Below are 15,340 nucleotides of genomic sequence, written 5' to 3'. Positions count from 1 at the left end.
CCAAAGTGGATCTTCCAAATAAAAGGGCCTGATGATAATATGATCAACAATCAGGAGGATGTTGTTGCAGAATTTGTGCGCTATTTTGAAACCTTATTAGGCGGGGAACGCCGAGAACGAGAGCTGAACATAGAACATTTGAGATCAAGGGCTACGCATGTGCTAACAGAAGAGGAAAGGGACATGCTTGTAAGCCCAGTCACTAGAGATGAAGTTAAAGAGGCCTTCTTTGATATTGAGGAGGATAAGGCACTGGCGCCTGATGGATATTCGGCTGGGTTTTACAAAGCCGCATGGCCTATCGTTGGGAGGGAGGTTACAGATGCAATATTGGAGTTCTTTCATAATGGCCGCCTGTTGAAGCAAATTAACTCCACGGTTATTTCTCTTATCCCCAAGGTACATACTCCCTTATCTGTTAGTAATTTCAGGCCTATATCGTACTGTAATGTGCTTTACAAAGTTATTACTAAAATATTAGTCAAGCGAATTCGGTTGGTGCTTGAGAAATTAATTAGCCCTACACAAAATGCTTTTGTCTCGGGCCGTAGTATTGGGGACAATGTCTTAATGGCGCAGGAATTATTTTCGGGCTACAACCAACAACGTAAGCCTCCTCGGTGCGCGTTGAAGGTTGATTTGCATAAAGATTATGATATGATGGAGTGGGATTTCTTGTTTGCTGTTCTACAGTTATATAAGTTCTCGGAGCCTTTTATTGGATGGATACGTGAATGTGTTACAACCACAACCTTTACCATTACATTAAACGGGGGCATCCATGGATTCTTTACGGGGGCTCGAGGGTTAAGGCAAGGGGACCCCATGTCTCCTTATCTATTCGTGTTGGTAATGAAAATTCTTGGCCTCATGATTCAACAGAAAATTGAGGTACAAGGCGGATTTCTTTATCACTGGCGATGTGAGGAAACGAGGTTATTCCAGCTTTCATTTGCTGATGATTTATTACTCTTCTGTCGAGCTGATGAGACATCTATATGAGTATTTAAAGAAGATTTGGACGAATTTTTCTCTTTATCTAGTCTTCATACTAATGCTGCTAAAAGCCAGGTTATATTCTCTAAAGCAGCTCAGCCGCTTAAAAATACAATTCTTAGCATCCTCGGTTTTCAGGAGGGAGAATTGTCAGTCACATATCTCGGATTACCACTTATTGCCTCTCGGTTTTCCATCTCTGATTGCAATCCTTTGCTAATAAAGATTGATAAAAGATTGCAGGGTTGGGTTTTGATTCGACTGTCATTTGCAACTAGAATCCAACTCATTAAAATCAGTCCTCATGTCACTAAAAATTTATTGGGCTATGGCATTTATTTTGCCAAAAGGAGTTATTAAGGAGATAGAGAAACAGTTCCGCCAGTTCCTTTGGAAAGGTGCATCAACCTCTGGATATCCGAAGGTTGCCTGGAATCAAGTGTGTCGTCCGGTGGAAGAAGGAGTACAAGGAATCATAGATGTAACAGCCCTCAATCGAACTCTTATGAGTAGACATATCTGGAGAATAGTAAGTAGATCTCGCGGTTCTATATGGGTAACATGGATTTGCACCATGAGACTTGAAGGCAAATCTATATGGATAGTTGAGGCCAATTCTGGGACATGGGGTTGGCGCAAATTGCTTGGACTTCAACATATACTACAGCCTCACATCCATTATAAAATCGGCTATGGGGAATTAATTTATATATGGCAGGATCCTTGGCATCCTATGGGGATCTTAATGACTATATTTCCACACGGCCCATATCACACCCACACACGGACGGACATGCTCCTCAGAGAGGTTATTCATAATGGAGTATGGCATTGGCCGTTGCCTATCACACCCCCACACACACGGGCGGACATTATTATGTTGGACATCATCCAAACTTTGCCTCTACTACATGGCACACATGACTCGATCACTTTGGGGGGAGGTCCCTACACCAATAGGATGATGTATGACATTTTTCGTTCTTTAGGCCCAAAGGTAGGTTGGTATTCACTCCTTATGGGCCCATTCAAAATCCCTCGGAATTCGTTTATCTTATGCCTAGCTCTACATGAACGACTCTTCACCATGGATCGTCCATGGTTACAACATCTTAATAAGGATTGTGTTCTTTGCTCGTTGGGTACGCTTGAGACTCACCAACACGTGCTATTTTCTTGCCCTTTTTCAAAGCAGTGTATTCGAATCTTACGCAGGGAGGTCTAGTTTTCTTGGACTAACCGAGGATGGATGATTGATGTGATGATTGCTGTGCGAAAGTGGCGGGAAAAACAAGTGGTTAACGCCGCCTATCGCAACCTTTTAGCATCTCTAGTATATCACATTTGGCAGGAGTGCAATAGGAGGAAATTTCAGCAATTGGATCGAGACCTGTTGGCACTGGATAAAATTATGCTAGACTTAATTAGATTACGTATACTTAGTGCTGAATTGCCGAATAAAATTAGTACGATAGCCTTGTATAGATTATGAAAAATCCCATGGCACACCACATCAACCATATGACTGTATAGTACGATTTTTTTTCTTTATGAAATTTACCTTTATCGAAGAAAAAATAGCGTTGGTCACAAAGAACCCTGACCACAAAGGCTTCCACTCAAAAGTTCACAAAGAACACTGTTAGTAGAAAGGGGGAGAATGCTTTGTTCTCTGCATGGTAGATCGTCTCTTACAGAGGGATGCAGGAAGAAATATTTATAATGAGACGTCATTAATTACAGTGAGTGATTAGGGTGGTGGAAGAAGAAGACAAGGAAGGAAAAAGAATGACCGTGAGACTTTCAAAGTAGTAGAGACCGAGGTGGCAAAAGGAAAGAGGGGGAATGAATTTAGGATTTCAGTAGAATGGAAAAAAGAAGCCAAGGGAGCAGGTCGGGTAAAAAGGGCTGGGTGGAGGGAATGGGCTGAGTGGAGAGAGTGGGCTAAGGCTGGTTAGGCAGCCATCCAAAAAAAGTGTGGGCTTGGGTCTACTATTTTGGTCCTGGGCCAAAAATACCAATATATTCCCTCTTGGACTAGGACCTAAGAATGGTCCTGGGTCAAGATGGCCGGATTAGGCAATCATCATAGCCAAAACACCTGGATTGTAATTGCAAGATGGAAACAAAGAAAGCTCCTTGTATACATAGATTAGAAAATAAATTAAGGCAAGTTATAAAAATTTTCAAAGCACTTCTCCAACATCTTCTTCAAAAACCAGATTAGCATCTTTTTCGTTTTTGTCATTCCTTATTGGCATTTTACAGTTTTAATAAAGTGTTCCTTTTTACCACAATTATAACATTTTCTATCCCCAAGATTTCCCATTATTATCTCTATACTTATGACTTTTATTCCTATATTTATTTTTATAATTTTTATACTTGGTTCTTCTTTTAATATAATTAACCTCATTTTGCTACTGACTAGGTTCATTATTTTTCAAATCTATTTCTTTGCTTTGTAGATCACTAATCACAGTTTCTAAATTTACATTACCCCTTCCATATTTAATTGCAACTTTAACATTACTATAAGCTTTTGGGATAGCATTTAATTAGACAATTGAAGATAATCATCAATATTTTTATCACCAACCAGTTTAATATCCTTGATCAATTTTGTCAAATCCTAAAGATTTTTCTCAATATGTTTAGACAAATAAAGTTTACATTTGAAGAATTTTTCAAGTAAAAATAATTTACTTTGCAGAGAAGTTTCAGTATATAATTCTTCAAGTTTATTCCAAAGATCTTTTGTAGAATTTTATTTTCTTACTTTTCTTAAAACAATATTAGACAGATTTAAGATTATAGAGGAATAAGGATACTCATCATTTCAAGTTTTTTTTTCATTAGAGATGCCTTTATCATATCTACCATCAATAGCTTGAAAACTTTTTGTTGAATCAAGATACCTTTCATTTTTTGGTTGCCAAATGAAAAAAATCAGATTTTCTATCAAAGGATGTAAATTATAACCAACCATTATAATATCAGCAATAAATATAGCAAGATATTAATAACAACTGATACAGAATAATATCACCAGAATAGAATCAACAGAATTATGCCAACATGTTTAATATTATCAGGGGACCTTGGCTAAAACTCAAGCCAACCCGTAGCCTCTAGGGCTCAGTCAGGTGAGGGAATTTGCAAGGGGTTTGGTTTAGATTTTACTAAGCAGTAAACAGTTGCACAAACTAGAAAGATATCATAAATTTAACAACCCCACAAAACAGTAAAATAGATTCACTTAAGCAGAAAAATTATTTCAAATCTCAAAGCAATAAGATCAGTCAGGAAATAATTGCACACAACAAACAATTTCACACAGTAATTAATTACAGAACTTAGAAATTTAAGATATCTAACACTAAACGATTTTCAGCACAAAGCAATTTTCGCACAAAGCTGTTTTTATGCGCAAAATAGAATTCAATATATATTAGAGAAAATAATTTTCAGAGAAGATTTCCAGAAAATATATTGCAGAAAAATTTTCAAATAAAATATCACAAGTTTTTAGGAAAAAGCTTTAAATAGCAACATATTGCACACAACAAAAATTAGATTTCTCAAAGAGTTTTACAAAACTATTTTTCTTTGCACGAAAAAAATATTTTGCAGCAAAATAATAATAAAAAATGATCTTACCGCCATCGGAGTCGGAGACAGAGCCTAAGTTCTGATACCACTGTTGGGAATTTATCCCAAAAGTGATGAGCCCAAATAATCAAACAATAATCAAACTATTGCAGAAATAATAATGAGTTACAAAAATCCTTAACATAGACCAATACTGCAACAACAGAAAAAATTACAGAAATAATATTACATCTACAGAAAAGATAATAGATGTAATAAATAGTAAATAAAAATAAAATAAAATAGGCTTAGAGAGCCAGATCCGGGAGAAGCCAACAGCCACTCAGGCCGGCAACTACACACGATTGTTATACCCAACCCAAAACCAGAAAGGCTCCAACAACCCAAGCCACAAAAGGCTCCAACTACACAAGCCACCAAAGGCCTACTCAAGCCACATTGGCTTCAATTACCCCAAAATAGCCTCAGTCATAAAGACCCCAAACCACAAAGGTTTCCACTCAAAAGTTCATGAAGAACACTGTTAGTAGAAAGGTGGAGAATGTTTTTGTTCTATGTCTGTCAGATCTTCTCTTACAGAGGCATGGAGAAAGATATATTTATAATGAGACGCTATTAATAGCGGTAAGTGATTAGGGCAGTGGAAGAAGAAGACGAGGAGGGAAAAAGAACGATACCGAGACTCTCAAAGTAGTACAAAACCAGGAGGCGAGAGGAGAGCGGGGAATAAATTTAGGATTTTAGCAGAATGAAAAAAAGAAGCCAAGGGAGCGGTTCGAATAAAAAGGTCTGGGCAGAGGGAGGGGGCTGAGTGGAGAGAGTGGGCCATGGATGGTTGAGCAGCCATCCAGAAAAGCGTGTGGGCTTCGGCCTACCATTTTGGTCCTAAGCTAAAAATACCAACAACTTAGGGTTAGTACTTAAATCGACTCACGTGATTCGTAAGAAAGTAACACATGAAAACAATATATAATGAAAGTATAAAAGAATATTTAGGTTAGTACTTAGATCCGTTTACGTGATTCGAAAAAACACACATGAAAACAACGCCTGAAAGGTCCTGATTATAGCACTTCAATACTTACGTCAATAAGGTCGTAAGAGAGCTAATGTGAGCTCATAAGATATATATAGTTCTAGTAGCAAAAGTTGTACCGAAAATAATGGACGGTGAATACGTATAAGTATAGTCGAAACTTTATGATTACATGTGAATTATTAATACATAATTGATATATATTGAGGTTATCATGAGTCGTACATATTCTGAATGTTCAAGTCCATTTGGAGTTAGGTTGGTATGATCCGAATAAGAGTGATCATGCAATTTTTTTTATTATGAAATTAAATCACTATAAGAAAATAACTCAATAGCTATAAAAAAATTTTATGCTAAAATTAGCGTCGACTTAATTAGTAATTAAAAATTTCGTTGCTAATTTACACTATTTAATATGTATTGTAAACAATTCGTTGTTAAATTCGTAATAAATAAAATTTTCGTTGCTAAATATCAACATCTAAATTCTTATATTAAATAAAATGATTTAATAATAAAAATTTTACTTATTAATTATCTCGACACTGATATTTTTTTTTGTTGCTATTAACCTATATTCTTGTAGTGAACAACAATTTAAAAACATTTATATTATTTTGAAATGTTTGAATATATTCCCCATACTAAATATATATATATATATATATATATATGGAGTAGTCACCTGTGGGTTGCATGAATTGAATTATTAAAGAAGCGGGACACCCTTTTTTGTCTTATTACATTAATTTCCTCTATTGGGTTTAGCTTTAAGCTGGCAAGCTTAGCTTGTTGGAAATTATTGATCAGCACTTACATGTAATTATGAGGGTGTAACATACTCCATCTTTCAAATCCTTTTTGTTTAATTATCTATCGTAAAAATAAAGGGAAAATTTTTATTCAAATTAGGTATGATTCACGGAGTAAGTATGATCGATACACTTGTTATATGATTAGTCATTATTCTTGAATTATATATTGATCATACAATAAGTATATTACACTCATTGATTCAAATTTAATTAAACTCGATTTTGATTAGAATTTCTCAAAAAATAAATCACAAACTAGTAACCAATTAAAAACTTGAAAAGACATAATTAAATATTTCATTTAACTATATATATACATTATTTAAATTAAATCATGTTATTGATACTAATGTAGAATTCAAAATTTTCAAAATCTTTGTATGATTATAAAAATAACCCCAAAAATTTGAAAAATATCTAAATATTATACGCCATTTTGATGTGATTGATTTACATGGATGACTAGTATAACTAATCCAACACACACCAAGTATGAGATGTTTGTTTTTTTTTTTTTTTTTTTTTTTTTATTTTTTTTTTTTTTTTTTTTTTTTTTTTTTTTTTTTTTTTTGTAATTTTATTTTGTTTAGCATATTTTCCTTATTATGATTTTACTAATTTGGTGCGTGGGCCTAATTTAGAGTACGATTGGGTAACTTATTTATAAAATCTTAATAAATTTCTTCAAATTAAATCATATTTTATCCAAACACGTTATCAACTTATTTTTAAATAAAATCTAACTTTTATAAATCCAAAAAATATTTTATAAGATATATGACAAGCTTACATAATCTTCTAAATAAGCTTTGCCGAACACCCTCTTACTGATTCGTGACTGGGTAGGTTTGATCGAACCAAACTAATTATAAAATAAGTATATCGCATTTGCTATGTGATTGATCACTTTTTTTAAATTGTACATCAATCACGTTATAAGCACGCAGTTGATTAAAAGTTGATCGAGTCGACTGTGTACTAGAATTTTAAAATATTGATGGAGTGGATACTTAAACGCAAACCCCAAAACTTTATGAATGAGGATGGGCAGCTTGCAAGCTAATAATGAGTGTATCAATTGTGATCAAAGACAATTGTTTGGCACTCATCAAGGGACATAAACTTATAATAAGTTGGCTTATTTCTTAAGCTACTTATTTTAAGCGCCATTAAGAATTCCGATGATAGATTATAACAAAGAAAAGTCGGAAAACCTTCACATCTCCCATTCTAACAAAATATGATTTTAATGAAAATATATTGTGTAATATCTTTTAAGTTTTTGTGGAAAATATATATTAAACGATAATAATTTTGATCTTGTCAAAATATAATTATTAATGATAAGAATTATACTGTATAGAAAGTTGTCATTATAGGTAATTAATCATAGAGCTAATTGTATTTTGCTATTCGAACTGTGAGTGTTTTTGTACTTTGATATCTAAATTATTATTATTTTTTTTGTCAACTTACAATCTCAACTTTATGAAATTTTCCACTTTGGCATTTATAACTATTTTTTCATCAAGTTTTTTTTGTCAAAAATATATCACATGCAGTGCACATGTGATATTTAAAGGGTTATGTGATGTGATATTCTCATAAATTCACAGCATGTGACATCTTTTCCTGCAAAAAAACAACAAAAATGATCATATATGGTAAAGTGTAAATTTCGCAAAGTTGAAATGGTAAGTTGATACAAAAAATATTTAGATGCCAAAGTGTAGAAACGAACATAATTCGAATGGCAAAATATAATTTACCCTTAATTATATATAGGGAAAATTTAGTGATAATATAAATATTGTAACGGACTATGGTCGTAATTACTCCATTTTCACTGTACATCTGCTACTAATTGATTGTGGTGACAGCTTTATGCTCGGTTGTATTTGTCACTAATTATTTTAAGTGACAATCGATGAGGTTTAGCTCAATTATCGAAGCTGATGCCCTATGACTCTAAGATCATGGGTTCGAACTTCACCAACATGGGGATGTTATTCTACTTTAATAGTAGGTATTGATTAGATATAATTATTTTAATATTATTTATTGATTAAATATAGTTACTTTACATGATTGTTATAGTTATCGATTGTTAATTATTAGGTATAAATATTTAATATTGATAATTGTAATCAACTTGCTCAAAAAAATAATATTTCATCGCTTCACTTGAAAAAAAAAATTACAAGTGACAACTTTTATGCAAATATTTTCATCATTAAAACTATGAAAATTTTTATACTGGCAAAATTTGAAACACAATTTGATAATCGATCTAACCGAATTGAAATTGAAAATTCAGTACATACTGAAATCAAACCAAAAAGTCTCGGTTTGGTATCCAATTTTTAATTTCTTACAAATTCGGTATTCAGTTGGATTATGGATTTTACTGTAAATTTACGAATCGGACCGAATACCGAAATATTAATTTCATTTATTTTAACACCTTTTTTTATATATTAAATATTTTTTTACTATTTTTACTATCTTACTCATTACAAATTAAAATAAATGAATAAAATGTAATTGTTCTTAATTTTTTTTTTAACTATCTTTCATATTTTTAACGAAAAATTCAGTTTATCGAGTACCAAACCAAAATACAAAATAAAAAGTTTGATAATTACCAAAATAAAACCAACTAATTTGGTACGATATTTAGCATAACATTTCGGCTTATCAATATTTCGACTCGATTTATTATTTGGCAGCATAAAGGTGGGTTAATTAAGATACGATTAAAAGAGGAATTAGACACAATTAGATTCAGTAAAAAATGGGCAAATATAATAACACACAAAAAGAGAAAAGGTAAAGTATATGGGAATGTCCAAATCGGGGGACAGTATCTACTGATTTAGGCCTACATGTCTTTGGTTGGTTCTTTTGTTCACTGCTTTTGAATGTTAGAAGATAGACTTTTACTAGTAACGTCTTAATGTAGTGACTAAAAGTTAAGGTGGAAGAACACGTTAGATATTATGAATTCGAGTCCAATAGAATATGTGGGTATTTATTTTAATTTATGTAAATTATTATAATTTATTTATTCTTCTTAATCGTATTGATGATTTGATTGAATTTATATATTACTTAATTTTATCAAGATGTTTGACGTAATCATCTATGTAATAACTTCAATATATTTTTGGTTCTGTAATTTTGGTGCTTTGGCATTTTATTCTGTCTTTTCAGAATTGAAAAAGAGTTATGTAGGTTGTTGACATTTTGCAATTTTGGTCCAGCTGGTGCTGAATTTTGCGAAAAGTTGTAGGGATAAATCAGTGCACCTCACATGGTTCATTTAAATTGGGGCTTTAGTTATGATTGGCTCACTTTCGCCAACATACATGATTTTCTTTTTTTTTTTAAAATGACGTGGCATGTGATTTTTTCCGCCAACCTCTGCAAAATTCGATATCGGAAGGATTAAAATTATAAATATCGAAAAGTTACAGGACTTTTTGGCAACCCGTAAAATAATAAAAGATAAAAGTACCAAAATCACGAAAGGCGCATGACAACTTTTGCAAAATCCCAACACTTGAAGGAATAAAATCGCAGAATACAAAAAAGTTACAAGATTATTTTGCAACTCTAGATTAAAAATAAAAATGCCAAGACAAAACATATATTTAAGACTGTATGTAATTACCAAAAGAAAGATTTTTATATTTCTCAACCCCATAATTAGTGAAGAAAAAGACAATTTTTGTGAGAGTTGGTTCCAGTTAGTAAATATATATATATATATATATATATATATTTCTGTCTTTCTTTTTTTTTTGTTTTAAAAAAATAATGTTATTGATCAGTCTTTTGACCTTGTGGATGCTGATGTTTTAAAGCCTTCTCACCTTTTTCTTTATGCATTAAGGGTTGGAAGGATCAAGTATTACTACCAAGATCCAACTGCAAAAAGGGTGATTTGCTTTACTCCTCCAATTATGAAAAATGTGCACTTTATTTCCTAGAATTAAGAGAGCATAATACATTTCAATTTTTTTTCATCCTTCTTTATGAAATATTTTAGAAAATATTAAAATTTTGGTATTATTGTTTTAAAGTAAATGACTAACCTTATATTAGAGTCAGGGTAATTACAACGAGCTCTCTTGTTATTTGATATAATTACAAATACCCCATCATTATTTGAGAAAGTATCAATAACCCCTCATATATGTTTGCTAAAATTATGTAATTTTTGAACGGATGTTTGAAAATTTGTAAGAAGAAAATTTTTAATAGGTGAGACGCATGATAAACTTTATAAAATTCTTGGATGGCTAGTAGCCACCGCAAGCAATCCTGGCAAGTATATATAAAAATGAATTATAGTGTGAGATAAATGATATAAAATTATGCTAGAAGCACTAGCAGTAGGTGGCGAAGGCGTTGGCAGCAGCAGGCTGGTGGCAGTAGCAATCGCGACAGCTGGAATAGAAACTGTAGCAGCATTCGCGGCAGCTAGAACAAAAACTGCAGCAGCAGTTAAAGTCGTTGTACCTGCTGTAACAGACGGCATCTTCGGTGAATTAAGGTCGAGACTCATCACTGGTATTTGTGGTGGCAGTGGCGACATCACAGCCTCCCTCCTATGGTCTGCCAGCAGCGAGACAGTCATCAGACTAGAATCAGTGGGAAAAATACCAGATTTCGCCGGCAACATCAATTTTGTGATCGGTGGTTCCAGTTGGCACATCTCGGTGGACTGAAAATTCACCATTATCAATCATGTATCATCCTGAACCTACAATAGATCAGCACACGGTGAGTAATGCGCCACAATATTGCTAGGCGCGTCTGAAACTGTAATTGTCGCGGGCGCTTCTGTCCTAGTTTCAGTCCCTGAACCAACCTTCTCCAACAGACGCACGAGGACAAACTTCTACATCAGTGTAGCGAGTGCCGCCTTTGATTCTCGATTGCCATCGTTGATCACCCTTTCGTAAGGGCAAAAAATTCTACAAGGTTAAACTCTGCTCGAATCCACGCGGTAATGGAGTCGCCAACCCCACCATCGAGATCACCCTCTCCATGGTGATCGACAACAATCGCCTCGTCATTCACTTCCTCCGCCGTCGCGGAGCCATCCCCGCCACTATGCTGTCCACTGTTGAGTGTATGTGTGTTTGAAGGTGTAAGAGTGTGTGTGAGAGGAGAGTTACGAGAGTCCATGAGAGAAAAACATATGTATATTTTTTCAAATTACATTTGAGTTAGTATAAAAATAAAAAATTATACGAATTATATCCTATTCATTATTATGTTTAACTGGCGCAACATTTTTGACTTTTTTAAACAAATCATTATTTCCTCAATACAATACTAAAAAAATTGGAAAAAAACCTATAAAAACTAAACGATTTAACAATTAAAAGGGATAATTATACCTCACTGAGATTTGTTATAATTATACGTAAACCTCATGTGATTTAGAAAATTACATTTAGTATTATTGAAGTTTGTTTCTGTCTAATAAGTAAATCTTTACGTTAGTCAAAATTAGACGAATTTGATGATATTAACAAAAAAGATCAGATAAAAATTGATATTTACCAACCGATTGACTTAATACTGATATATTATAGATCAATTAAATTATTTTATGACAAAATTAATCTTATACATCTTCATACATTAATGCATGTGATAAGGTATATTTTCACCGTTATAAGGATAGTTTAATGATAAAAGATTTATTTGACTTGCAATAAGTCAGTAATAAGTCAATTGAGGATAAATATCGAGTTTCATTTAGTTTTTTTGTTAGTATCAGCAAATTCAACAAATTCTGACCAACGGATGGACCTATTTGTTATATGAAAGCAAACCTTAGGCGATATAATTTTACAAACTACACGGAGACTATATATAATCAACCAAATTTTAAGAGACGGGAGTATAATTATCGCAAATAAAAAATAAACTCACTCAAAATTCATTGTCCGATCATTATTTCCTCAAGGTTGGTGAAGGAACATGCAGTCCCATTTCAAGTGCTACAGAGTTAACATGTACTTGGCCTGTACAGTCTTCCACACATTGAAATCAGATTCTCAATAAACAAAGACTACCTCATCATCATCAATTCTACACTAATTGTTGTTGTACAAATTAAATGACCAGACTTTCCAGTTTTTCGATATCGAGCCCCAAAATTTCATACAAGAAGTCAACAATTTGTGGAGCAGATTTTGAAATCCTTGATCCATATACCCTTCTGTCCTACGTAATGTTTGTCATGTCTTCATCATTCATGCAAGAAAAACAATCATGTTTGAATATGGACTACATCGATAATGATTGCTCGGCTACAAGAATGTAAGCTGTATGATTAATTCAATGTTGACAAACTTTCTTCTTTTTTAAAAATTCTCTTATATATTGATGGGGATATTTTATAATTATCTAGAAAGAAAATAAATGAGGGTAAGAGATTTATAGTAGTCGGACATTGAAGATGAAGGCGGTGGAGGATTTTCCAAAGCCATGAAAATTGGAATTTAGAGAATCAAAAAAGAAAGAGGAAGGAAACAATCGGCTGAAAATGAAGAAGAAAAAGGGGTTTTAGGGTTAAGTAGGATGATGGGCCGAGTTTGTGGGTCAGGTCGGATCATAGGCCAGTAGCAAGTGGACTGCCATCCAATGATGGGCCTTAATGAGTTGGGCCGTGGGCCAAAAGTTCAATAGAATTAATTCAAATGTCTTGGAACCCTCACTTGAAAAATGTTTCATGTTAATGAAATCAGACTTTCTTTCTTATTTATATATCAAGTAAAAATAGGTATATTGAGTTGGACCTAGTAATTATCACTACAAAAATGCAACATTTAACCTTAATTATTTGTCATGGTTTAAAATAAAATAGACATAACGAATAGTCATTGATCATGAACATACAACGGTTGTTGGCCGTGGTATATGCGAAGGTGGCTAAAACGTTTGCCATGACCGTTTTTTTTTTTTTACTATGGCTCTACCATGATAAATACTTTTTCTTGGTGAATTTATATTTTTCAATCGATTTTATTTTACTACGGTCAATAAATTTATTTTACTATAGTTTTTAATTCATAGCAACTAAAATTGTAGTCGATAATCATTTTCTCCATATTGTATGCTTTTCATAAAAGGTAGTTGGCATGCTGATGCTACACTGCTTGACGTGTTGGTCATGAGATCCGCGCTTTCGATTTTCGATCAGGTTGCTTTGATGACCTGATCCAGTAACCACAAAATCAAGGCCGTTAATCCTCTAATTACACTTAGTTGAAGATGACGTTACATGAACCAGACAAGTAGGCGCATTTGACCCTATAAATACACTCATTATGCTTCAGTTTAGGGTATGATGCATTTACTACAGTCCACTAACATTAAATATTCCAGTTCGAATTATTTTATGTCGATCTCAAGCTAACTTCAAGCATGTGGAGACCTCCCAACAAGCCTAATAATTTTTCTTTTCTGAAGATCCATACATTATTTGGGTTGAATTCGAGTACGTATCCTTGAGAAAATCTCAACTTTATATCTGGATCATATATCTTAATTGATCATGACGAGTTTTTTTTTTTCTTTTTTTCTTCTAGAAAAGACAACGGTGATTATTAATGTAAGTTTTTTAAATTTAAATTGAATGCGAGAGAATTAGCAAATGATTTTTTTTTTCCTTTTTGGTTCACGAAGTACCAAACAAGCACATGGTTGAAAGAAATAGAGGACAATGAGGTCCAAGTTTTGTACCAAAACCCCACTATTAGTTGATTTTTGTATGTCTGAAGAACTGTTGAACTTGTCATCATATGGGCCTTTGAACTGAATTTTGGTTCTCATGTTGACTTTACATGAAGAGTAGAACCGTTCAACAACAAGTTCTCATTGGTAGTTGGTAAAGAATGGAATTGATGGGCATCGTTATACGCTTATTTATATTTACTAGTTATCATCCCACGTAATACTCAAAAACATATAAAAATAATCTTAATATGAAATGATAATAAAAAAAAATGAATTATAATTATAATTTGTAATAAACGTTGAGAAGTAAGGTGAGAGAGAAATATGGAGTACTCGTAGTTAAGAGAAAAAAAAAATAAAATTATTTATCTGATCAATTTTTTTAAAGAAAATAAATAAGAAATTTAGGTATTTAAAAATTGATACAACAAAAAATATTCTTTTTTATGATAGTATAGATTATTAAAAAATACAAAATTATCCCATAATGGGGGGAGTTATAAATTTATTGTATGCGAGCCCGTTGTCTCATAATCTTTTATTTTTTTATAAAATTATAGGACGACGACTTCTATAATTTTTAATTCTTAAACAAAATGGCGGGATTTATTGTTTAAAATAGTGACTAGGGCTCGTTAAATGAAAGTAACATGTGGGCATGTTTTAAAAAATAAAGATCATTTAACATATGTGTAGTGAAAAATTATTCATTGGGGATAATCATTTTAAATGATGAGTCTGACCATTTGATACTCGTTACTCATTTATCAATTTAAAAGTCAAAGTTATAGAAGTCGTCGCGTGATGACTTCTATATTAAAAAATAAGTAAAAAAACATTACGAGTGCCGTAAACTAAAACATTGATCTCCAAGGGACCTAATAAATCAATTATGGGCCTATGGGTCCAAAAATATGAATATGGTCTATTTTAGGACATGAAGTGAAAGAATTCTTCTAGATTTTGGAACAGAAAAAGGAAAAGATAACTGAGTTATCAGTGGCAATTAAGTGGGTTTGGGTCAAGTGTAAATGGGTTGATTTAAAAGCTCTAAAATTTTAATCTATGGGTCCAAATTAATAGGTTTGCAAATGGTCAAGTTCGTAATAATCATTTA

The sequence above is a fragment of the Sesamum indicum genome, linkage group LG2, assembly GCF_000512975.1.
Source record: "Sesamum indicum cultivar Zhongzhi No. 13 linkage group LG2, S_indicum_v1.0, whole genome shotgun sequence".
NCBI classification, from domain to species: Eukaryota; Viridiplantae; Streptophyta; class Magnoliopsida; order Lamiales; family Pedaliaceae; genus Sesamum; species Sesamum indicum.
Note: the sequence above shows the minus strand (reverse complement) of the source record.